The following is a 25,701-nucleotide window of genomic DNA, read 5'->3' on the forward strand; positions in this document are numbered from 1 at the left end:
CTGGAGACGTTAAGGTCAGGCTGGACAGGGCTCTGAGCACCCTGATGTACTGTAGATGTCCTTATGTGTTGCAAGGGAGCTGGACTAGGTGATCTATGTGTCCCTTCCAACTCAAATAATTCTACAATTCTTTGAGGGGTGAGGCAAGCTTATCATCCAAATGACTTGCATTTATTACTCTTGTTAGGAAAGACCTCAAGTCAGAGTAAATGTCACTGACATTTTGAATTCTATGGACTTACGCTGCTCACACCAACAGTGTATATAGCTAATTAGTACAGTGTTCTGTGTACTGCATGTTTATTTATTTCAGTGTGGAATAAACTCTCCCCCTCCACAAGCCATGTGGGTGGAGTAGCTCCAAGGCCTAAGCATGTAGTCATGAGCAGCAGGAGTGACAAACTTGCTTGAGAAACTTCCTTTAAGCCTGAGGTAGTAGTTTTCCCCCTTCTGCCAAGACAAGAAGCCATCTGCAGATATAAATAAGTGGTGGCATTGTAATCAGTTATTTACAAATGCCTTAAAATAGTAGAAGCAGTGAGAGAAAGTCGAGTCTGGATGTCATGGTGTTTAACAGTAGTTTTCATCTATTTTTAGGAAAAATAACAACATCAAGGAAATTAACTCTCTCCTTCACCAACGTAGAACAGGCCCTAAAAGGTCTGTTTCAATGAACTGGTAGGCTGTATGCTATCTCCTTCCACAGTTACACTGGATTGTGTCCGTGCCTTATGTGAATTGTTCAAGGACTCAGTTTGTGGGAGAAGTGATGACTTGGCCACCAGCCTTGTATGTGTTTGCTTTTCTATTTCTGATGTGTGATTTCTCTGAAAAACAGTACTGGCTTGGTTTTTTTGTTTCGTTTTGTTTTCTGAAAGCCATTAGATTGGTCAGTTGTTTTCAAGTCTTTGTTCTCTTCTGTGTCATTTTGGAGTGATTTTGACCTATTTTGTGTTCAAGCTTTCTTGCTTATTTCTGAAGAAGTGTTGTTGTAACTGATGTGCTTGTAACCTTCTGTTGCATGATTCTGCTGCTTCTAGGAAAACCGTGGCTTCATTTTAGGGATTGTGTTTGAAGAGGAGATGAAAATCCATGTGGCTTAGACTTTTTTTTTTTTTTCAAATAATTGGTGCCTGGTTTGTTTCTCAGTGTGGTCAGATGGACACATCTTAAAGATGTGTTTCTTTCAGAAACCTTTTGTGCACTTCAAGTTGGGATAGTCTTAGTTACTAGTCATATTTGAAAACCTGAGGCTTCAGATTTGCCTTTTTTGTTTTCTTTACTCTTTACTTATCTTTACTCTGAGACCTCAAGGAGAGGCAAATTAATCACAATCTAGTGACATTCCATTAGGGAAACATAATTCGTTTTAAGTCCCTGTGCAGTTATTCCAGGGAAGTTTTCATTGCCTCAAAGCCTCAGAGATTGAATGTGATAATAGAGCAAAAAATAATAGAGCAAAAAAAGTATCTGTTCCCAGTGTGAAAAAAATATTTTTATATTCGGAACTGGTTTTCAATATAAATTTTTCTCCTTAAAACAGACACAATCTAGAACTGGTTATAGGATCAATGAACAAAAGGGATGTCTCAGTTTCTGAGACCAACTTTTTGTATTGTGCAAATCACAGAATCCTTAAGAGTTGGAAGAGAACTTTAAAGGTCATCTAGTCCAATTCCCCTGCAATGAGCAGGGACATGCAGAGCTAGATCAGGTTGCCCAGGGCCTGATCAGCCTCGCTTTGAAATTCTCTACGGACAGGGCATCAATCACATCTCTAGGCAACTTGTTCCAGTGCCTCACCACCCTCACTGTAAAAGTTTTTTTTCTTATATCCCACCTAAACCTACCCTCTTTAAGCTTGAAGACATTTCTATCACTGCAGATCCTGCTAAAGAGACTATCCACTTTAGATACTGAAGAGCCACTATCAAGTCCCCTCAGAGTCACCTTTTCTCCAGGCTGAACAGCCCCAGCTCTCTCAGCCTGTCCTCATAGGAGAGGTATTCCATGCACTTGGATCATTTTTGAGGACCTCTTCTGGACACCCTCCAATGGGTTCATGTCTCTCCTGTACTGAGGACTGCAGTGCTCCAGATGAGGCCTCACCAGCGCAGAGCAGAAGGGCAGGATCACCTCCCTCAGCCTACTGGCCACACTTCTTTTGATGCAGCTCAGGATATGGCTGGCTTTCTGGGCTGCGAGGGCACACTGCTGCTTCATGTCCAGCTCACCATCCACCAGTACCCCCAGGTCTTTTTCAGCAGGACTGAGCTCAATCCTTTCATCTCCCAGCTACTATTGGTAGTTGGGCTACCCTTGACCCAGGTGCAGTGCTGTGCATTTGGATTTATTCACCCTCATGATGTTCACCTGGGCCTGCTGCTCAAGCCTGTCTAGGTCCCTCTGGATGGCATCCTGTCTCTCTGGTGTGTTGACTGCACCCCACAGCTTGGTATCATCTGCAAACTTGCTGAGGGTGCACTTGATCTCACCAGCAGTGTCATTGATGAAGATATTAAAGAGGATTGGTCCCATCACTGACCCCTGGGGAACATGATTTCCATCCAAACATTGAGCTATTGACCACCTCTCTCTGGACTCAGTTCTACAGCCAGTTCTTCACCCACTGAACAGTCTACCCAATTTGGAGAGAAAGATGCTGTGGAGTGCTGTGTCGAAGGCCTTACTGAAGTACAGATAGATTATATCGGTGGCTCTTCCCTTGTCTATTTATGCAGTGACACCATCATGGAAAGCCACTGTGTTGGTCCAGCAGGATTTCCCCTTGGTGAAGCCATGCTGGTTCTCCCATATCACCTTCCTCTCTTCCACGTTCCTTAGCATAGCTTCCAGGAGGATCTGCTTCACGTTTTTTCCTGGCACAGAGGTGAAATTGATAGGTCGTTAGTTCCCAGGGTCATCCTTCTTACTCTTCTTAAAAGTGGATGTGACACTGCCTTTTTTTCCAGTCACCAGGCTTCACCTGATTGCCACAACTTTTCAAATATCATAGACTGGCTTAGCAACCACATCAGCCAATTCCCTGAGGATGCTGGGATGCACCTCATTGGAACCCATAGACTTGTGGCTGTTCACTTTCCTCAGGTGGTCACAAACCCGATCTTCACATAAAGTAGGAGGGATGTTGCTTCCCCAATCCCCTCCTTCCAAACATTTGAGGACTATGTGGTGAGCAGTTATTAGAGAAGACCAATGCAAAAAGTCAAGTACTTCAGCCTTCTCCTTGTCTTTCATTTCTGGCTTGCCTGCGTCACTCTCTGTGGGGAGTACACCCTACTGGACTTTCCTTTTCTGGTTGAGGTACCTGTAGAAGCCTTTCTTGTTCTTAGCATCTCTTGCTAAGTTTAGTTTAAGCTGGGCCTTGGCTTTCCTGATCCCATCCCTGCACAGCCTGGCATACCTATGCTTGTCTAAGCATGTAAGTCCGGATGCCTCTCAGCAACAAATTGCAACTAACGTTGGGAAATGAACCGGCAGCTGAGGGTGTTAAGCTCTACACTGAGTTCAGTACTGATAAGTGAGCATGGTGGGTGCTTGGGGTGTTTGAAGGCAGGAGATGGGTTGCTCCTATCTCACTTACATCTCATTCATCCAAGCAGTTAACAGTATAGCTGACAGGCATCTCCAGGAAAGGATGACAGTAAGCCTTGTTTAGGGCTACAGAGAGAAATGCTAGGTTTATAACTTTCCTGATACATTCCTGTTCTTTTTTGTATGTCAGCTTGTCTTATTTTTAAAATACAGAATATATATTATCTGAGCAACAAACATGCTTACTATTTGGGGGGTGCCAGAGCAGGGCACATTCCCCGTACCTGAATAGGGTGACTGTTTTGTCAATGAACTCCCTTCCTCCAGTCAGCCTGAAAAAGGAGAGCCCAGAATGCACACACTCTGCTGCCTTTTAGTCAAAGAAGCAGTGGCTTTCTGTTAACCATGGGTTGACCTTCTAGGAGCATCCAAACAGCTCCTGTTGTCCTGAAATGCCCAGCTGACAGATGAATTAGGGACTGGGCTTCAGCTGAAACTCAACAGTGATACTTTTTGTTGGTAAACAAACTGATAAATAAATAAATAAAGCAGAATCAAGAAGTTCACAGTCTCTACTTGATGCTGAAATTACCTTCTGGCAACATATAATTGGATGCAGACCTGAGCAGTGTTGATATCATAATGAACCACAAAAGCTCGAGGCCTTAGATGTTGCTGGCTTTTGTGGTAGGCACTGATTTATCAGTTGTCTTTGATACAAATGAGTATCTCACTCCATGCTCTAATTATGTTTCCTCAGCAAATCAGAGCTGAGCAGTAGGATTCGTGTGAAGATGCACAAGTTATAGTTGTGCTTGGCAATGTGTTTCCCATTTTTCCCCATCCTCTTTTTCTGTTTCACAGGAATAGTGAAATCAGCAGTCTTTACTAATAAGTAACCTAAAATGAAAAGAAAAAATAAAAGCTAAGTATCATTGTTCAAAGTGATTACTGATAGGAGTCGTGTTGTCTTTCAGCCACTTCCAGATGTGCAGGTTAGAGTAAGAGGCAGTTGGAGGCACAGTAACAAAATGTAGCTTGCACGTGCACATTTTTTGGAGCAGCTTGGCTAGTTAGATGACTTTCTGCGTGGAGGATGAGTTGTATTTTGAGTTTTCTTGGTCTTCAGGTCTCTTGGTGTGAGTATAGCATGTACCCCCAAAGGTGGGAGAGCTGCTGTATGGTGCAGCAACACCAGCAATTGGCACTGCAAGGAGGCATGCTGCTGGGAAGTCATGAAGGATGCAGACATACCCTCCTTACCCACTACTGTTCCTGCTCCTCTTTTAAATAAAAGTACTACTTTACATCTTTTAGTGTTCTCCGCCACCTAATATATTCTCTTTGAAATGTAATGGAAAGTTACTGCTTTAATTAACTCATTGATTGTTTATAACAATTGTTAATTGTACCTGGCTGGGAAGCTGGGAGGATATTACTGTCACTGCTGTGACTGGATAATAGTAGATCTTTCTTTTCATATATTTCTATAAAACGTTTTCTTTTCTTGAGCTTTTATTTCTGATCAGCTAACTTTCAGTTTGCATGAATGGCAGCTACAGGCTAGCAATCAGCCCCAGAGCAGCAAACAGGATGAAGATATTTCAGACTTCAATAACTTTGCTCCCCTAGGGATACTCTAGGCAAACAGTGTATTCATTTTTATATGTAATGCATGAAAGCTACTACAAAGCTGGAAAGAAAAAAATAAAGATCTGTGCCACAGCCAAAAAGTCTTTGTTACTGGGAACGTCATCTTTGGGTGCCTTCTTTTAGGAGTGTGAATAGGGTTTGGTTGTTCTCTTTTAGAAAAGGAAAGAAATAATAATAATAATAATAATAATAATAATAACAACACAATATCCTAAAAAGCCACCTTCTGCATCTTGGCATAACAGCCGGCACGCAGCCTGCCACAACCCACACACATTTGCTCATTCTTTTCAATAGGCAATGCGTGGTTGCTAGCTATTACCACAAATCCTTGGAAGTTGACAAAAGCTCTTTCTTCTACTTCCCTCAGCTAGATGGCAGAACGTCTGCAGGGCATGATGTGTTAGCGCTGCACTTCTTCCAGATAAGGATACGTGCCTTACTTTGTGTGGAGGTATCTTCTAAAGACAAATTCCAGTCCTTGACTCTGTGTCACTGGCAACTTGCAGTTACTTCTTCCACAGATACTATAGGATTTTTAAGTGAAAATCTTCCCTAAGAACTGACTGTCCAGAAAGCAAGCTGCCCTCACTTGATCTGTGTTTTGCAGCTTTTAGATACCTCATGTTTTTGTGCAAACCAATTCTTTGTCTCAGTTATTTACCCACAAAAAAAAACAACCAACCAACCAAACAAACAAAAAAACCTGTCTGTAATAGGACAGAGATTCTTCCCAGGTCTTTATTACAGTGACTAGCCTTCATATCTCTTCTGTATGTTCCCTGGGACATACTGTAGTTCAGTTGTAAGTGCTAATATTTTCTTTGGGAGTTTTGTGTTTGTTTACACAGTGTAGCTACACTTTTGGCTGTTGTCTGTCTTGTTAGATTTTACTGTTTCAGTAATGCTCTAGAAATCACCCTTCTAATGGGCTCATGCTACTTAAGCACGGGATTCTGCAATCATTACTAGAATTGAGTAGTACTTTTTCCTGGTTGTGTATCCGTAAAATAATACTTATGTCTAAAGCACAGCATAGAAAGCCATCCTTAAGTGATATGAACCTCACATAAATCAAACATTCTCTTTGAAAAGAACTACCCATAGCATGGCTGAAGAGGCTTTAAGTGGGTTTTTCTTTGAAAATTGCTTCTGTAGTCCTGGGATTGCTTGCTTCATACTGAGCAATGCAAGAGATATTTTACAGCAATATTAGCACATATTTGCATCCAGTTTAGCACAGTAGGGAAGTTTAATTTAACATTAATCTGGGCATTAAGTTTATAGTAGTTACTTTGTACCTTTATGGGGGAAAGGAGAGCTGATGATGGGTTGATACAGATTTGTTTAATAAGATATTTTCGCAATGAGGCAAAGTCAAAGAGGAATTTCTGAGTGTGAAGGAGGACGGTTAGCAAACAGACATCAGTTTAAGGCATCTGCTTTAGAAAGACCTCCAAGTATTGTGTTAAAGAAACAGATTTTTGAGGTAGAAAATCTGCCTCGTTTGTGTGCATTTCAGGACAAGCTGCACAGCCTCAGTACTGCTGACGCTCTTAAACCTCTAGGCTGAGAATGCAGCAGACTGGATGTACTGAGCATAGGAGAAATGTTCTTTAGTTGTGCTTTTTTCCGTGAGAGGAAGGAGGGGTGGTTGCTTGCATAAAGTCTTGTGGACAGGAATTGGTAATATCAGTTTGCCAAGAAAGCTTATTCTCCAAAGATGCCCCGCTGACCTAGTTGAATGCAGACAAAATACATTGGATGCTCATTTAAATAATTGTTCACCAGCTTGATGGGTTAGAAGCACTCCTCTTCCATTCCAGTTCTAATATGAGTGACTCCCTTTGCGTAAGAAGCAAAGAAGATTCATTCTTTAGCCTAGATCTGAACCTAGCTTTATATGTTATAAGTGTTCGTTTCAGTTCAGCTCTGAAGAGGGAAAAAAAAACTCAGAGCTAGGATATAAATGAATTTTAAGACTTTCTGGCCATATACCAACATTTAAATTCTGCATTTGGATCAAATACCAGTGCCAGCCACCAGAAATTAGGATTTTAACACTATGCCCTGGAAAACTAAGTTAGATAGAATGAGAGAGAAAAAGGAAGAAGATTTAATTTTTAATGTGGGAGATAGTACAAGAGATGGTTTTGCAAAATGTTGTTGATTAGGACTGTAATGGAAAGGAATCTTATATGAATAGAAGCTAAGCATAGTATTTAAAGAAAGCTGGATTTACAATGCTCCAGATGTTTTGCTTAGAATAAGCTTCATTGACCTGGAATATTAAAGTGTCTCGGCGTACTTAGTGGAGCATTGTTATTGCCTGCGGTCAGGATCTTTGGTTTGAATTTCAATGTATTTTATTTCTGAGCATAGCAGTCTACAAAGAATGTTTCTAAAGATTAAAATTATAAAGGTATATCAAGCATCCAGACACAAAGCTTACACTGTCACTTTTCCCTATTCTGCTTTGTTTTTTAAGTCTTCAGTACTGCAGAGATCCATTGTTGCTGTGAGACCTATTTTTGCAAAGGTTTAATTATCAAAATCCTTTATTAGGACTAGTGTGTTTGGAGGATGTTTTCACGTTTTAAAAAGGCCTCTGTCTTATCTGACCTGATGGCTCAGCTTTTTTTTTTTTTTTTTTTTTGTAGCCAAAGGCAGTGTACAAAACAAGTGAAACTCTACAAAAAGAAAAACAAACAAACAGAAAACCTCTGTAATCTTCATTAAAATTCTTGTTTAAACAGTATTTTGTTTGTGTTGACTACACGTCCTATTTTTTCTGTTGCCTAACCAGTAGACAGATGGAAGTTGTGGAGTATTGACTAATACCAATTTAGACTAAAAGATCATGGTGTCCCATACCTCTTGTCAACTAAGGCAAGTGAGCCAGGCTTGTATCTCCTCAATCTATTGATGCATGGTAGAAGCACCCTAAATATTATGTTATGCGCAGACAGAATGTATTTTCTGAGTTGCTTCCATGAAACAGTTGAGCTTGGTGTTCCGTATCTGAATGGCCATGCTCAACTTCAAAACCTATGAACAAAAGTGAAGGTCAATAGCATCTTTCATTCCTCAGTATCCTGAGGATGATGACTTCTGCTTACTGTTTTCCCTAGAAGTGTTTTCGTTGCTTATCACTGGATGATTTATCTTGTAAATCTTAGGATCATCACCCCTGTGATTTGACAGCAGCAAGCCTTTGGATGTCCTGGGACTATGAAAAATCACAGAATTGTAGGGGTTGGAAGGGATCACTAGAGATCATTGAATCCAACCCCCTGCCAAAGCAGCTGTGTAGACCAGGTTGCACAGGTAGGCATTCAGGCAAGTCTTGAATGTCTCCAGAGAAGGAGACTCCACAACCTCTCTGGGCAGCCCGTGCTATCTCCGTCACCCTTGCTGATGCTTATAGGAGGGCCCCAATATCATTATTACTGTGCAGCAGAAAGGTTTCATTACATGGTCAATGTCCAATTTGGCAGCAGATAATATAAAGGTGGTACATGTATTCCATCTATAAGTTTTTAACAACAGAAGAAAACATCAGAAGATAATGTAACAGAATATAGCATTATTCCTGAGAGTAAAGTAGTTCTCTGGCTGGTCTGGCATCTCAGCTAGCTTCTGACTTGTTTACCTGAATCAAGCTGGAATAGGTTCCCCATTGGTCCATTGTCCAAAATGCCTTCTCTATACTTTCCTCAGTGAATGGGAAGAAGAGACAAAAAGAAACAAACAAAAAAACCCATTTCCTCCCGTGCCACCCAAAGCCAGACTTCCCTTGTCTGCATTTCATCCTCCTTATAAAACTGTGCTTTTATTGTAGCCATGGGGACATTTTCTTCCACCTCTTCTCTGAGATGCTTTGATTAATGTTACTTAGTCATACCTGAATTAGCACATTCCTGCCTTGGAGACAAAGTTTCTCATTTACAAGTCCTCAAAACCTGCTTCTAAACTCAAAGCTTTAAACCTCTTATAATGACAACTGTTTTCTCTTTGGGCAGATTGCCAAAACACAAAATTTGGTAGCATGGGCTACACAGTTCAGCATGGGGAGTTGAAGACTGACTCACCTCACACCTGCTCCCCTCCATGCTCTTGGTTTTGAGGTAATACTTTAGGGACCCAAGGAAAGTTTGCGAAGTCCCATTACTCAGTATGATTATACATCTCCAAAACTCAGTTTACTTTCCTACCTGTCCTCCAGCTTTTTAACTTATTTTTGTCCCCTTTATCAGTGTGTATTTAGCACTAACTCTAACTTATCTACTCATGGCTATATTTACTGATCCTGAAACATAAAAAATGGCAGACTAATAATTCTGAGTTGATAAAAAAATTCTGTTATGGAGTTAAACTACAAGTTGTGACTTGGAAATCCCAGAGCTCCTCTGACTGCAACCCAGCAGAAGAGGTAGATTGTGTGAAGATGTTGTTTATAACTCTTGTTAAAGATCCAGAAGCTGCTGCTGTCCCTTGGTACTAGCTAATAAGCCTTCTTTCTCACTGCGGGATTTGTAAGAGCAGAAGCAGGCTCTTTAGATGCTGGTGAACACTGTGGCTAGAAAAGGGCACCTTATGTTCTTTGCTTCTTAATGTAGACTTCAGTTGTGCCCAATATGCACCATGCAGTTTCTAAACACCCAACCAGGAGGCATTGCTTGTAATTTGACATGGCTTCAAGTAAGGCTCTGGCACACAGTTTTTGTAAGACACAAGATAAGTTATGCCTTGTTTCTCTTTGTCATATTGAAATTAAGGTGATACTTCTACAGTTCTCTCTTGTTGAATAACTACCTTTTCAAGGCTGAGCTTTTTGAAAAATACCTTGTATAAAGCAGCTTCTCATGCAGGATGAGGTCTTTATTACAGATAATTACTTATGAATAAGCCTTTGTCCTAAAGAGCTTACAAGAGACCAAGCTTATTCCACGCAGCCTCATGAAATAAATCATATGGCATTCACGTTCAGTTGGCATTGACTTGACCCAAATTCAACGTGTCTGATATAAAGATGAAAATCTTTTCATATCATTATAAAAACCCTTCAACCATTCATCATCTCTAATTACTAACTTCGTTATCCCTTAGCTAAGCAGCAAGCCAACTATTCATAATAGCTTTATAATAAGCTACTTCATTTCCTACAACTCGTGTTCTTGTTTTGTCATATTCTTTGCTGTTATGTCCTGCTTTGGTCAAAAGAACAAGAGAAATGGCAAAGCAAACACTTGTTCCCTACCTTACTGGTCTCTGTGCCTTCTATTGGAGGCCAGATTAGCCTCACAAAATTCCTTCTCTTGCACATGCAGTGACTGTTAGTGCCCTATATTGTCAGGAGCTGAAATCTTTTCCATTTGTACTTCTGTGTTTCTGTTCAGATATCAAGGGAGATGTCCCTCAGGCACACACTTTGTCATGTGATACTTGTTGTATGTGCCCAGAGATTTGTCCTCTGGCAAGCAGAGCACAGAGAGCACGTTTCTTCAGACAGAAGCAGTTCAGAAGTGATGGATGAGCATCTGTCAGAGAAGGTTTCCGTGGTTGGAAAATGTGCATAGTTCAGAATTTCTTAAAGCAGCTAGAAGCAGGGCCAGAAGAAAAGTAGCACCTTGATGTGGAAACCTTATTTGCAGCTTATAGTGCGTGAGATCTCTCAAGAAGATAAGTTGGAGGTAGGTCCCATGGGGAGGAAAGCCAAAGGGTTTCTGTGAGAAAACTTTGACAAACTGGGTGTATCCTCATGTTTGCAACTCAGCAGCTTCATAACAAAGGGCTATAGGATGGCATGGCATAAGTTTCTTCATTTTTATTTTTTTCTATCAGTACACATCTCCATGAGCTAGACTGCCTTTGATTGTTAGCACAAAGGTTTACAAGTCAGAGGAAAATATTACTGACTGAATGTTTTAAAATTATGGAAAAATGTAGGTGGGATGGGATTTTTGGAGCTCACAACAGGTCCACGCTCAGAGATTTGTCCAGCCCAGACTTGGAAAGCACCAAATCTCATAACTTCCTGGGCAATTTGGTTGCATGCTTGTAGATGAGTAACTAGTAGTCTTACCTCTAAGCCATAACCTGTTGTGGAGAGGTGAAAATATCATCTTATGCAGACAGGTGTGATTCTGTGCAAGCATCACAAGAGAACACGAACATTGTACTCTCCTGGATTTTCTCCTAGCATAGTCTTTAAATGCTGCCCTTGAACAACAAAAATACTTCATTTTTTGTAGTGCTGCAAGGAACATCAATGTGTTTGGCTTCCTAATATAAACTTTATTGATGATTTTCCAGTCATAACCTAGAGCCTTACCAGGGTCTTAAAGATGGGCTGCTTTAAGCTCAGAGGATTACTGCTTTTAGAGAAAATTTGAAGAAAAAGGTCATTAGGACAGAAAGATTGCTGAAATGCTTACTCAGTGTGTTGTATACTGCAGTTCCTGAGTTCTGCTGGGAATCCTTGGAATTTTTGTAATACAAAGCAATAAAAAAGTTCTGCAGTGGGTATTTCCACTGTTTTTCTAGATTTCCTCCACTGTGAGGGAAAGGTTTCTGTCATGCTATCTAAACTTGATCGAACTTTTAGCAAAATCTTTTTTGTACATTTTATGCCACCTTTGTCCCTTGAAGACTTAGGCTTCAGCACACAGGCATTACGGTGAATCAGTTCAGGATCATGCTGGTGGAGCTGTTGGATCCATAACCCTCCCCCCCTAAAAAAAAAAAAAAAAATCCACAAAAAACACTAGTAGTAAGTTCTTATAATTTACACACGTGATAGCTAAGATTTCAAAGAGTGGTATAGCTAATACATTATGACAATACATCATTGAGAAAGCTGATTTAGATTTAAGCCATGGTAGGTGTTTTCTTCTTTTCTAAAACTTCCTGAAAAACTACTAAAATCCAATCTGGATCTTTAAGCTTTATAATTATCCGACAGGCAGATGTTAGAAGGCTCAGCACATTTCACTTAATATGTTCCAGGATTTCATCAAGAACTGATTATACAGCACTTTCTTCAGATCCTTTAGCACACTTCAGCTTCTTTTGTTGACTGCTATTGAAGGCTTTAAGGAGGAAAGCAATACTTAATATGGCGTTTTGTCAGAAAGATGTGTTGAAGGCACGTGTCTTATCTGTTGGTTTGTAGAGTCTACCCTGCTTGTGTTAAACTCTGGAGACACTAAGGAATGATGGTGTGGGACTTCTACAAAGCCCAACTTGTCCCAGATATACTGTATGTGTTATGCTTCATCCCAGTCCACAGTGAAAGTAAAAGCAGCAACTAAGAGGTAGGAATCTGACTGGTGGAAAATGACTGGACTGCAACAAAGATAATAAGGGACTGAAAGGAGGGGAGGAAGAATCTTTTTTTTTTTTTTTTTGCTACTATTTGAAGAAGGGCTCCTCATGCAGATTTCCATGCTGTTCAGAGGAGTCTGTGTTTGTGCTAAAGGAGGAAAAGATTGAAAAGGAGGCTTATTGTATTGTCAGAGGCTTCTTGCTTCATTTCAGTACCTTGAGCTCCTAGCTCACAGAGACATATGTATGGAAACTGTATGCTATTCATGGGGATTTATTTTGTCTTTTTGTTTGTTTATTTGTTTGTTAGTTTTTTTTGTTTTTTGTTTTTCTCTAATTTGAGAAAAAATGTGAGTGCTTATTGAAGTGAGGAGATTGACAGTGTGTGCCACTGCCAGGCCCAGTGGAAGCAGATGCTTATGAAGGCTTCCACTTCCAGCCAGCTTGCCTTAATCTTCCTTTGCAGCCACTTGGGTATTCCAGGTTCCCGCACTATTCCGCTGTAATTATAAAGTTCTTTTTTGTGAAGTTTGGGAGAGCCTGCCAGTTCAAAGACACCCTGAAAGTTTAACATCTATTGACTGCTTGTCTTATCTTCTGTCTTTTCTTCCTCCTTCCCTTTATCTTTTTTCTCTTCCTGCTTCCTCCACTACCCAAACATTCCCTCTTGAATCTCTGCCTGGTTTTCTACTCATTTGAATTGCCCATCATTGGTACCACTTTGCAAGCAGGTAGCTTGCTGCTTCAGTTCAGCCTCCTGTCTTTCTTCTGGGCTTGGTTGGGGCCTAATCCTACTGGAATTGCTGTCTGGCTTTCCCCACATGAACATCTTCCACATCTTTTAAAGCATATGGCTTTCTCAGGTTGCTTCAAACACACTACCCTGAAAACCAGAGGATCTGTCATGAGCAGTGTAACTGAGATGAAAGCTCATTAGTTCTTCATGGCTGGCCCAGTAGCCCATGCAAGACATGGGCCTGGAAAGTTTGAAGCAAGAGTATAAAATTATAATGAGTTATTACAAGTGAAATCTCTGGGACAAAGTCTGCAAAACTTACTCTTAATTTACCTATATATATATATATGTATATATATATATATACACACTTTTTTTTTTAATGAAAGTATTTCCTAAACGACTTTTCTGCATGCACAGTCACACTCCTGACCTTCAAGTAAATTGTTCTGAACTACTAGCAACAGACTTAATATGAGTCATCTATAGAGGCAAAAAATCCAGTCATCCCTATTATATTCTGATCGTAACTTTGTCTGCTTTAGACTGGTGATCTCAGTAGCCAGTAGAGAATTTCTGAGATAATAATTGTCCATTTAATTGCTTTGAAATAAGTCTTTTGGTCTGTCTAGCAATTTCAAGCCGCACTCATACTTTTTCTGGATGTATTGCTTCACCAAAGATTTCTACAGTCTTATCCTTCGCCATAGTTTGGACCTGAGAAGTGAGAATAAAAATACAGAATATCAGAAGGGAATGTTAGTCGATATATATTCTTTGGGAAGCCATGATATCATCAGGAATTAATTTGATTAGTCATGTAGACAGAAGTGCAGGGGCAGTTTGTGCTGAGAGCAATGCTTGTGCAAGCTGATTGACTTCATTACAATTGCCTGTGATAGAAAGTTCAGTTTGACCTATTTTCTTAATTTTTCTTTAAAGCTAGATGACTCAGACCTCTCTAAAGACCAAGCAGACATAGCAATGTGTGTAGCTCAGTCCTTGAATGCCTATGACAGGGAATGGAAAGTCTTAGACATCTGGGATTTTGTGATTATGTCTATCCAACACACTGTAAAAAGGGATAGAGTTTCGCGATATGTGAAGCATTATATCTAGAAAGACTGAGGTCTTTCTCACATGGCTGAAGTTGGTCACCCATGATCTAGGCATAAGCAATTTCAAGTAGTTCTTTTTTCTTTTTTTTCTGGTAGTGTTTCTCCCATGTTGAGGCGTGTACAGTTCTGGGGAAAATAGTAAGAAAACCTAGTGATGTTCTGAAAGCTGGTGACTGTGACCTGCTTTACTGCACTGTCTTTGTATGCTGGAGTCTCGAGAAAAAAATATTGCAAGTCGACAGTTTGTCACACACAGTTTGATCAGCTCCACAGTTTCAAATTGCTCCATTGCACATAGAAAATGCACGGCTTCTGCTGTGTTTTCCATGTTACATTAAGCCAAACATTTGATTGCGTTCAATTTGTGTTCTTGTTATGTAACAATTGTAATGCAAATCTCAGGAACACTCCCATCGCCTTGTTTACTTCATTTTTTCAGATGTGGTGTTACTTGGAGCCAACAGAACACAAGTGCCTTATTCCTGTATCTGTAGGCAGAGGTATAAAACAAACCCATGATGTGAGAACCATTCTGCCTGTTTGTCTCCCAGAGCCAGGCCAGTGTTTGTCTGCCTTTATGCTAAAGGCTTGAACTACTCCTCTGGACCCTCTCCTTGTCATTTTTGTGGCTAGGAGCATTTCTGACAATGTCATATCCAGCTTTTCCCCGAGGGGCTTGCTAGACATGCGCTCACACAAATGTGCTCTCCCTTTTCTCCTCACTGAGCTTTTGTTAGCATGCTGTGGGGGAACATTACCCTGCTAGGAGAGATAGATGAAGCCAGATACCTGACTGTGGGCTTGGTTCTATAGTGGTGTTGTTCTTTTCATGTTTTTCTGTGCCTATGTATAAGATGGCTCTGGCTTTGATGGGATGAAGGCAGAAGATGCAGAGCTCTTTATGAGCAGAAGGGAAAAGATATTCTGGGGGTGGGAGGAGTGAAAATCCACAACGTGTATTGGATTTGGTATTCTCCAGTGTCAATCTGTGGCATGTTTAAGTCTTCAGGTCAAGAATGCTAATGTGTTTTGGTGTATGTTTTTGTGTGCAGTGATGTGAGCTGCTGAACTGGCCAGGCAAAACTAGATGCAGATTTATCTTTTGTTTTAGTCTTATAGTTGCACTGAGGTTTTCAGAACTGCTTTTGTTGCCCTCAAGGTTGTAGCTATATCTGAATTGGGAGCACAGGAATGACGTGCAGTGACTTTGCTAGGGAGAACTTCCCCTATAATTTCAGCATAAAAATTCTCTTCCTTTGATTGTCATTTCATGAGAATGAGTGATTGCTTCCCCAGCTGTTTTACAGATAGACTCCATACTGGCTCACTGCTGATGTTTACCCTTAGCTTCCTCAGGCCTTTGTGAATTAATTACACATACGTGTCTGGGATTTTGTGTGTGTGCACTGTTCAGCATTCAAATGGCAGCTCAGAAACTTCCCGTCTGTCCTGCGGGGTATGATGGCATCTTCCTTTCTATCCTTAGGAGTCCTTCACATTCAGCAGTGCTTCACACTTGCGGCAAACAGGTGTTTGTGAGCTTATGTGTTTTATGTGTGTAACCTTTTCTGTTCATTTTTATCACACCATATGCCATCACATTGAAATAAAGCAGGGCTTCTCCTAAATATGGAGAGAGCTCCATTATGGCAAAGTGTGTGCACAAGATGTGGAGATTCCTGCAAGCAGAGCAAAAATGAGCCATGAGATGCTTCAGAAGCACCACTAAACACAGGAAGGCCAAGAAAGAGCACTTTCCTTCCTTTCTTCTCCCTTCAGTTTGTTTTCACTTGTGCAGCACTCATCACCTGGCTCTCTGGGGCTTGTGACTGTGAGTAGTATGGGATTGTTGCTTAAGAATGTGTTTATAACTGCAGAACTAAAAAGGTCATATTCTATTTTGGCTTGCAGGAGTCTCAGGCTGATTATCCCTCCTCCCTGCCCTCCTAGTTTTGCTGATGTGCTATGCAGTAAGCTGAAACACACAGAAATGCTGTCAGTCTTGCACCCTGGAGCTCCATCTTAGGCCAGATACTGCTACACCAAGAGCCCAGTCAGCAGCATGTCCAGTTTTGTCAAGAGCAGGGGAATTCTCCACTTAAAGACACTCCTTTGCAAAATGTTAGCAGTCCTGAGATGGATTTGGGGGCTTTTATTGGCCATGAATAAAACATAGAAGACGGTGAGTTGGAAGGGACCTACAGCGATCACCAAGTCCAACCCCTGGCTCCACTCAAGACCACCCAAAATTCAAACCCAGTGTCTGAGAATATAGTCCAAAAGCTCCTTGAAATCCAGCACTTTGAGGCCCTGACTACTGCCGTGGGCAGCCTGTTCCAGGGCCTGAACACTCTCTGGTGCAGAACCTTTCTCTAATGCCCAGCTGCCCCTTGCCATTCCCTCGGGTGCTGTCGCTGTTTCTAGAGAGCAGAGCTCAGCACTGCCCCTTCATTCCCCTCGTGAGGAGCTGCAGCCGCCATGAGGCCTCCCCTCAGCTCCTCTGCTCTGCGCTGAACAAACTCAGGGCTCTTGGCTGCTCCTTACATGTCATGCTATCTAAACGATGATGATGCCAAAGGGGGTACAGTATTAGTGTCTGCCTGTTGGTATCAGTTGATCAGATTGTACATATTTTCATCTTCTCTCCAAGCTGATCAGTTTGAATGTGTGTAATATAATGTAGATGTATGCATTAATCACCAGAGCAGCTGGTAATTAGTTAATTTATTTTTTATCTCTTTTTATTTTCACTGGATTCATAGTACAGTGGGCAGAAGAAACAGGAAAGACATGGAAATATTTAGGTAAAATTGCCAAGTACAGAAGCATCCCTGCAAAAACATCACTGTCTAAATAGACAGTAAAACAAGTGAATCATGGTGTTTTGGTTAGAAAGGTTAAAGTGCTTGGAAAAAAACAGTCTTGCCTTTTTAGACTTGCATTTGTGTAGCATTTTGAACTTGCAGCCACCAGGACAGTGTACTTAGCTACAGGTTCTTCAGTGTGATGCGCAAAGGAAAATGTGGCTGAGAGGCATCTATGTGATTTCTGATATCCATTTATTTGTGCTGGAAGCAGAATGGAACCTGTCCTGCCTGCAGAGAAACCCCAATGATTTGTCTGAAAAGCTTAGTGAAGATTTGAGGGGTGTCCTTACTGGTACTGGACGAGCAATGATGTTGCTTGGAGAACTAAGTAACAAAAAATCTCCTTTTCTGAGGATTAGAGACTTGCCTGCTTTTGGTTGGCTGGTTCCAGCATCCCTTTTCATTTCTCAGAGATAGTTTGAAGGCATGGTGGCCCAAGAAAGATTCAGCCGAGGGATTTGAGGCAAGGGAGTCATGTTGCAGAGAAACAGCATGGAACCTCAAAGATTTTGATGCAGATATGAGTCCTCCTCTCAGAAGCTGTCTTTTTAGAAAGGTTGCTGCTTTCATCTCTTCCCTATGGGCATTGGAAGTGGCGCTTTTCTTAATGGGAAAGGCTGATGTGGGAGGAGCTGATCGCACACATGGTTTCCCAAGGCTATACAAGAAATGAATTTGGAGTGGAAATAAAACTCAAGTTTGTTGATTTACTGTCAGATAACAAACTGTCTGACTTCCTCTTCATTGATTTTGGTGTCCACTGTGCAATAAAATTATGCCAGCGTTTGCAGCCACATATTGAGGCAGTGGAAGAGTTATTAAGGTTTTTTTTTCCTTTCACTTACCTTAAAAACAAGACAAAGCAAGTCCTTTTCTGCAGGAGCACTGTAGTACATTCATTTTATATTATTTGTCCTGGAACTGATTAGCAGTGGCAGCCTTCACCATAATTACACAGATCATAATTAAACATATTTTTGTTTTATGAGCTGTGGCAAATTCAGATTCTCTATAAGACAGCTCTTAGGAATGAAGGCAATTTGCATGTTGTTGTAAAGTGCATGTTACAAGAGACATACTGGCAGATGGCTCTAGGACTTGTTTGCATTTAAAATACATAGCACCTGCAAGAAAAAAATGCGCTGACCTTTCTCCGTGATAATTTTGGGTTCATATCCACATGGAATCAGTGAATATGATTCCATGAAGGAGTTGTTTAGCTCCCAAATATCCTGAAACGGCAGGGCTCCTGCAGTCTCCTGGGATCTGCTTGAAAAAGCTCAATCTATTCCTGTAATGCTCAGTTGTTCTCCCATTGTACTTAGACCTGTGAACCTGGACCGAATTGCTCAAGACAGAGGATTAGTTAACACGGTCTCATTCCAGTCTCTACATGAAGGTAGAGAAGGAGGCTGCTCCCATTCATCTCTAAAAGCTGTTTGGGGACAGGAGATAGTAATGGTGTCACTACAGTAACAGAGGGTTTTACATACCAAAACTGTTTACAGATGTGAGGTGTATTTTACAGTTTTAGAATAAAAAGAATTGGAAGAGAAGGACTGAAACACTTGAAAGAAAATCCAAGGATTTTGAAAATAAAGCATTAAGTTCAAACTGAGTGAACCATTCACACTTTGCCTAATGGAAAGTATTTTTGTTTCTTTCTGAAGAGCACTATTTGAATAGTTTTTGTTCCTTCCCTGTCATATGCAAACACTTTCAGGGCACCTTGCAGTGTGATTTCATAGAATTTGTCTGAGAAACAGAAATATCGATATGACTGCTCTTCAGCAATGGAGCTGAGATGTCAAGACACTGTGAGTAATTTGTCCAAGGTCACAGAAGGAGACTGTAAAAAAACTGATAGTCTGACCCAGTTTTTTATGCCCGAAGTCCTACCTAGTTCCTCAACCACAAGGCCATTTGCCTCTGAAAACCAGCTCAGCTGGTATCCAGCTCTGCTGAATGTATCACTCCAGTTTCCCTTCCTAAAACAGGTGAGGCACAGCATCCCAATGCTGCCCAGAGGACAGCATTTCCAAAATGCAGACAAGCTGATGTTGGAATTTTCATTCCCTTCCAGATCCATTTCTGTAGTGCAGCAGTTCTGGATGCCCCTGATAGGCAGCACTGAACTCCAAGGAAGTTCAGGAGGTGAATTCTGGCTGGCCGTATCTTCTGCTTACCTATTTATTTTCTGAATCATGGGTGTTCTCAAGGGCAATAATTAAGTTAGAGGGAAATCCACTGTGAGTGACCAAACTGCTGTGTGACTGGTAGGGGATCAGATCGTTCTCAGCTTTTTCTTTCCAAACATACAATTGAGCAAACACTGTCTCAGCATCAGACATTCAAAGGGGCAGCTTGTCAGAGCATTAACTTGCAGCTACATGAGATGCACGTTTTAGGAATTCATCTGCTTGCTCCTCAGTAGTGCTGCATTTCCTGTTCTCCTTGCACATTTATGTTAAACTGGTGAGAATTTTAGATGAGCAACACATGCAAAATCAAGTCCTTCAGGGCAGTACTTAACCCGAGGCAAATGACTCCATTCAACATGAGCCTAACTGTAGTGCAACGTGCAGGATGCTTTGCATGGCTTAGTGAACGGCGTGAAGCCCTCACAGCACCTTGTCTCATTTGTGAGAGCTGCTGAGAAGAGTGAAGGCTCGCAATTCTTGCTGTGTGACATCTCAAGGCTTCAGCTCCCAGTAGTGCCAGGTGAGAAGTTGGACCTGCATCAGAATGATGCAGAACAAGTAGGTCAGTGGTTTCATTGCATGCATCTTGTGTGTGTGTGTGCATTTGAGAAAAATGGGAAAGCAGGCACTGAATCCTGAAGTTTCTGCTTCATCTTTTAGGCAAAATTGTCACTGCCTGCTTCACAGGCAGCTGAAGAGAATCAGAGCCATTATAGCCTCTTGTTAGAGAAAACGTGGCAACAATGTGTAAAAAGGGCAAAGATTTGTGGACTTAGTTGATTTCTTCTAGCATGGAAAAAAAAAGGCTAAAAATAAGGAGAATGGTGTATTTCTTTACCTTGTTTTGCCTGCCCCAATTGCACCCTTTGCTCTGTGCTTGCCAAACCGATAGCTTGCTGAAGATTTAAAGCAACAGCACTCATGTTATTGTAATAGCTACCAGAATAGCTTAGGTTATCATCTCTTTGGGCTTTCCTCTCCAAAGCCTGTGCAAAGCAGGCATCCTCTCCCTTGCATCCTCCTGCTCCCCCATTGTTACGTCCCAGGCCCTTTCCTGAGCTTCAGCTTCAACAGGATGGGCAACTCGTGCTGTTTGCTCTGCTATGGAAAGAGGGCATGCTCAGAGGCATATGGGCACTGGGCGATCAGCAAGGCATCTGATCAGAAGTTACAATTCCCTTCAGGCTGCAGGAGCCATGAAAGCACCCAGACAAGAGTGCAGGCACCTGGGGCTCTCTGGTTGCTCCTTGGACATCTGTGGCTTGGGCTAGAGGCAAAGAAAGGGGTGTGCATGATGAGCTCTCTGAAGAAATCCAAACCCTGTGTGCCACTCAGCCTCAATGTGAAGGAGAGTGGTCCTGTGCACATGTCCCCAGGCAGTGCCAGCTGCTGTCAATAGCTGTCACTGCAAGCCACACACAGGACAGGAACAGCTCTCTGGCTTTAAAAAAGAAGCAAGGAAGGAGAAAAAGCAGGAGGGAGTTGGAGGAGAGGAGCTGGCTGCAGCACCCAGGCCCACCAGAGCTTTGTGTAGGGCCGGGGGGCACAGCCCTCTGCCAGCTGGCAGCCTGGCTCTTAGTATATAAAATATTGATAACTGTGGAACCAGCTGCACTAGTGCCCATACTTCCTGCCTGGGGACGGGAGTGGGAGGGGGAGTTGCTGCCAGAGCAGGAGGCAGAGAATTGGAAGAGGGGGGGAGGGAAGCGAAGGGAGGATGCTCGCAGTGTGGGGAGTGCGGGGGGGACACGGAGCATCCTCCAGCCCAGCCCGGCCGGATTGGTGGAGCAGCAGGGTCGTGGGGGGCAGCCGAGCCGGGGAGCGCTGCCGCCTGCCGCCGCCCGCCTCTCCTCTCCCCTAGCCTTCCCCGTGATCCCTGTGGTGTGTGGCAGATGAACACCAAGGCGAGAGCGAGCGGATGGCGGCTTGCATGCGCGCCAGGCAGCCTGGGATGCTGGCTTTTCCTTCTCCTGGCAGCGGGCAGGGCTCTGTTTCAGGCATGAGCGGAGAGAAACCTAAAAAGAAAGCTTTCTATCTAGTGAGGATGAAGCCACTGAAGGAGCCTGCCACCAACAACAATGTCTCTTTCGTGCTACACTGTCACATAGGCAAGGAGATCAAACACATTTGCAGCAACTGCAGTCGCGGGGAGGAAGCCCGTGACGGTGAGTGCAGAGATGCTGTGGGTGTAGGAGCGAGCAGGAGCGTGTGTGCTGGCATGGGCTGCGCGTGTGTGCTTGTGTGCGCTCTGCCTGGGATCGTGGCGTGCCCTGCACAGAGACCAGGGAAGCAGGCGAGCGAGCGCAGTGGGCATCGATTCAGCGTGTCGATCAGAGGAGTGCCAATAGGGACAGGTCCCCTAATTTGCCACAGAAGCTTTGTGCTAGCAGTTAAGGAGCCAACTCTTTTTTTTTTTTTTTTCCCCAGTTGCTATAGAAATTGCTGTGTGTATCGATTCTGTTTTGTTACCATTCCCTTGAATTTTAGATTGGGGTTACTGCCTTGATACATCAACTTTTTCTTCGTCGTGCTGCAGTAGAGTTTGCTTGACTCAACTCAGTGTTTGAAAGGACTGCTTTGCATGGAATCCAGCTAGCATGATTTTCACTATGCTGTCAAGTGCATGGAGAAAATCATATTTTTATTGGAGTTAATACAGTGTTCTTCATCAGACAACTGTTCTCATCCCTTCCCCCTCTCCTTCTGGGACTGAGCAAAATCTCCAGAGGGTATTCAGAGAGTGACGGTATAATCGATCACAGGTGTTGCTAGAGGTATGTATTTGCTTTTAATGGTTTTGTGAGTGCAAATATTTGAAGTCAGCAGTGACAAATTATTTGGCTTTTGCCAAAGTCAGCAATTAGGTGAAGCTGAGAACTAAACGAAGGAGAAAAGCGTTCACGCATAAAACAGCCTCACAGATGTTACCTACATTCCTGTTCGATGTTGTATTACTTTGTCTTGCTGTGTGGTTTTTCATGTTACTTGGGATCGAAGGCACTTGCTTTAGAGCTCTCTAACTGATGGAGTAGGCAGATCTTATATTCTGAAGGTCAGGGAAAGGCTTTTTTAGTGAGAAATGTGAATATAAAATTATTGTTTTCTTAGCTGAGGCTTCTGAGCAGTCGTTGGCTCTTCATTTTTCAGTTTTTGTCTCTGCAACTGATTATTTTATATTTTATTTACCCAAATCCAACATGATTTGCTGTGTGCAAAAGAAGGAAATATTGTTTGGGATCTAATGGTCCGTTGTCAACTATGGGTTTTCAGTTTAATAGAGAGACCATGGCTTTGCTCATGTTTCAGAATCAGCATTAAGATAGTTTCCTTGGATTAAACCACAGCTAAAGCGGAACAAATTTGCTTTCAGTGCAAAGGGTGAAGACACCCTGGGAAGCCTAGAAACCCACAGTGGGTTAAGCACTCTTACTGCTTATTCCACTACAGCAGAGGGAAGAATCTGATGAATGCTATACAAAATGTTGATTATTTTCTTTCCTCTTATGTGCTACTGGTGACAGCAAGCCCCACAGATAGTAAATGAAGAGCTGTGCACAGGAGCAGCAGGTACTGCACGCTGTTGGCATGGATTATTTATCCTTAAAAGCAAATGAAGCCATTTATTAAGAACATGCTTTCCTAGATTAATTGAATTGACCTGAACATCGACCACATCAATGTCTTTCGCTGTTCTTTTTCCTTTTTTTGCAACTCTTTAGTTTAAATCTTAGCACAGTAAGAAAAGAGCATTGCTTTCCTCCCTTTTGATGGAATACATATGTGCATGGATGCTTATGAACAGACTAATAGGTATACATTTAAGAACTTCACTTCCTTTTTTGTGTTTGAATGTTTAGCTTCAAACTGTCAGGTAATCTGAAGGGAGAATATATCTCCTGGAAGGGGATAATCCAGTAACCCCGGAGAGACCGAGAACAAGGCATGGAGGCTTCCAGCCACCAGACTTACAGAACATCTCATCCACCCATCTTCACCCCCTCATTCTATGGTGTAGGATTTCATTTACCCTCATGCAAATAACTTTCATGGTCATCATTTAAAAATGATGTAATAACCATACAACCTCACTGCTTTCCTTCCCACCAGCATACACAGATGTGACTTTCTTTTAGAAAGTAAGGAAACTGTAGTCTCAGGTATGCTGGCTCAACTCTGACATAATTGTTTTTCAAGCTGGTATCTCCCTGGTTGGTACCAGTGCTAGACCTTAGAAGTGTGTAGGGAAAGGATTATATATGAACTGAAATTATGATGTGATCATGGTATCAGCAGGAAAGATTAAGTGTATGAGGTTAAAAAATGCAACCAGCCCATGTATGGGAAAGCCTCTAGGGATATCCATCTGTTGTACAGCCTGAAGACACCAAAAGAGGGGACATCTTATTTCTTCCTATTAACACAAATGCAGACCTTTTTCCATCATTGCCAACTTCACCCTGCTATCCAAGCCCTTAGATAGGTTTCAGGCCTTTACCTATGCTAGTAGACCAGGTTTTGGCTCCTACAACTTGAGCAAATATTCCATTTGTTGGTACTGCATACAAAGACCAGATGCAGTCTTCTTAGTATAGAGAAGCCACTGGGGTGCTATTGATTTAATGCTGAAATACCTTCCAAATCTAGTTGTGAATCCTGGATTCTCGTCATTATTTTACTCTGCTTTCTCAGCACTGACAAAACTGGGGAAGGAAAATTCACACTGAATCGTTCTAAGGCCACTAACCTATCTAACACAGGGCACAAGATGAGAGAAGAAGAGATAGCAGTGCATCCAAAGGAAATGCTGAAGGCAGGTGCTGAGTCCTATGGTATCTTCAAAGGGAGGTCGTTTAATTTGGTGAGAAGTTGCTGAGGGAATTTGGACATGCAGATGGACTCCCTGAAGTAAGGATGAAGGGAGTTGATGTGGATGCAGCATTTTGATGAGGTAAAAAATGAGAAGGGAGAAACTCACAGAGGAGCAGGAGGTTACAGGCAGACAGATGGAAACAGGAAATGTTTTAGCCATCATACTGAAAGTCACAGATGCATTTAATGCTAAATTCGTCAGAAAATAGAAGAGAGGGCTGTATAATGCAGCAGTGCTGAAAACTTTGGTGAGCAGAAAAGGTGATGGAGCAAAATTTCCCCCTTCTGAGGGAAGAATGAGGTGTTTGGTTTCATCCTGTGAAGTCTGAGCAGCTGTAGAATATCCAGGGCAGAATGTCAGCGAGGTAATCAGACATGGTAGGCTGAACTGAGAGGGAGAGGTCAAATGTACAAAGGCATGAGACACCACCAGGAATTGAAGAGCAATCTGCACTGAGCTCTGAATGCTGCCAGAGTGCTGGGAGGGAAATGCTGAGAGAAGCTGGATGAGGAGTTACAAAAGTCCCAAGACGGGCAAGTACTTGGAGGACAAGAGAAATGGAGGTACTTTGAAACTACCGCAAGTATGGAGGGGGATGAAAATGCTGACTGATTGTAAGCATGGGAAGGTGAACGATAAACTTGTAGAGAACAGGGAGCTTGAACTAGAAGAGATTCAGCTGCACTGTGATGCTAACCATCTCCCAGTATGTGCAAAGTAGTTCTAAATGTACTGTGATTTCAGAGGCCTCTGAGAGGGCTGTGGTGCTGCCAGGCCATAGTAGGTGACATGCTTATGAGCAAGGGAACAGTAGTTACAGGGCCAAATAAGGGGAGAACACGTTGGCTGGATTTTATTTAGTGTTCATACACTGTGTCTGAATCTTGGCCTCTTGCAGATGTCTGAGCTTGGTACTGAATTACTGTTTACATATATCTTTTCTTTACTGTGATGAGAAAACTGTTGAGGTTCAAAAGTACCCAGAAAATATATGAGCAAGTAAAGTGGATTACTATTGGTTTTTGTGCAAAGGATCTGGCAAGGAAGATTGAGTGGAAAGCAGTTATGTGACTGTGTATTGTAGGAGAGTGAGAAAAGTGCATCGAGAAAAGTGATTTTTATTACAGTGATAGATCAGCATTCTCAGTTGAGTATCTCTCAAGTCCATTCACACTTCTCCAGCAGATCTCTGGGACGCTTTGGACCATGTGTCGTTCTGGACCTCAGTTCTATAGCCGTAAAACTGTTAACGATGGGATTTCCTTTCACCTGCCTACTATGTGATCTTTTTTGGGGAGGGTAAAAAGGCTTCCTCTTGCTATTTTTACACCTACTGCCACGGATCGTGGGGATCCAGGATTTTGGGGTCTTTACA

The 25,701-nt window shown here is 42.2% G+C and overlaps 2 protein-coding genes across 6 annotated transcripts in view; one reads left to right on the top strand and one right to left on the bottom strand.

Annotated features, from left to right (window-relative positions):
* Positions 1-25,701, bottom strand: part of GFOD1 (Gfo/Idh/MocA-like oxidoreductase domain containing 1) — a 521,440-nt gene that overhangs the window by 247,628 nt on the left and 248,111 nt on the right. The window lies entirely within an intron of this gene.
* PHACTR1 (phosphatase and actin regulator 1) overlaps positions 1-25,701 on the top strand; it is a 297,264-nt gene that overhangs the window by 121,029 nt on the left and 150,534 nt on the right. The window contains exon 1 of one of the 5 annotated variants that reach the window (XM_065752318.1): positions 22,184-22,230. The exons of the other annotated variants lie outside the window; for them this stretch is intronic. The gene's annotated coding sequence lies outside the window, so the exon portion shown is untranslated. Of the gene's footprint in view, positions 1-22,183; positions 22,231-25,701 lie in introns of those variants that run through there. 5 annotated transcript variants of the gene reach the window in all.

The sequence above is a fragment of the Cyrtonyx montezumae genome, unplaced genomic scaffold (assembly GCF_038088225.1).
Source record: "Cyrtonyx montezumae isolate F1298 unplaced genomic scaffold, pur_monq_1.0 scaffold_8, whole genome shotgun sequence".
Classification (NCBI taxonomy): Eukaryota; Metazoa; Chordata; class Aves; order Galliformes; family Odontophoridae; genus Cyrtonyx; species Cyrtonyx montezumae.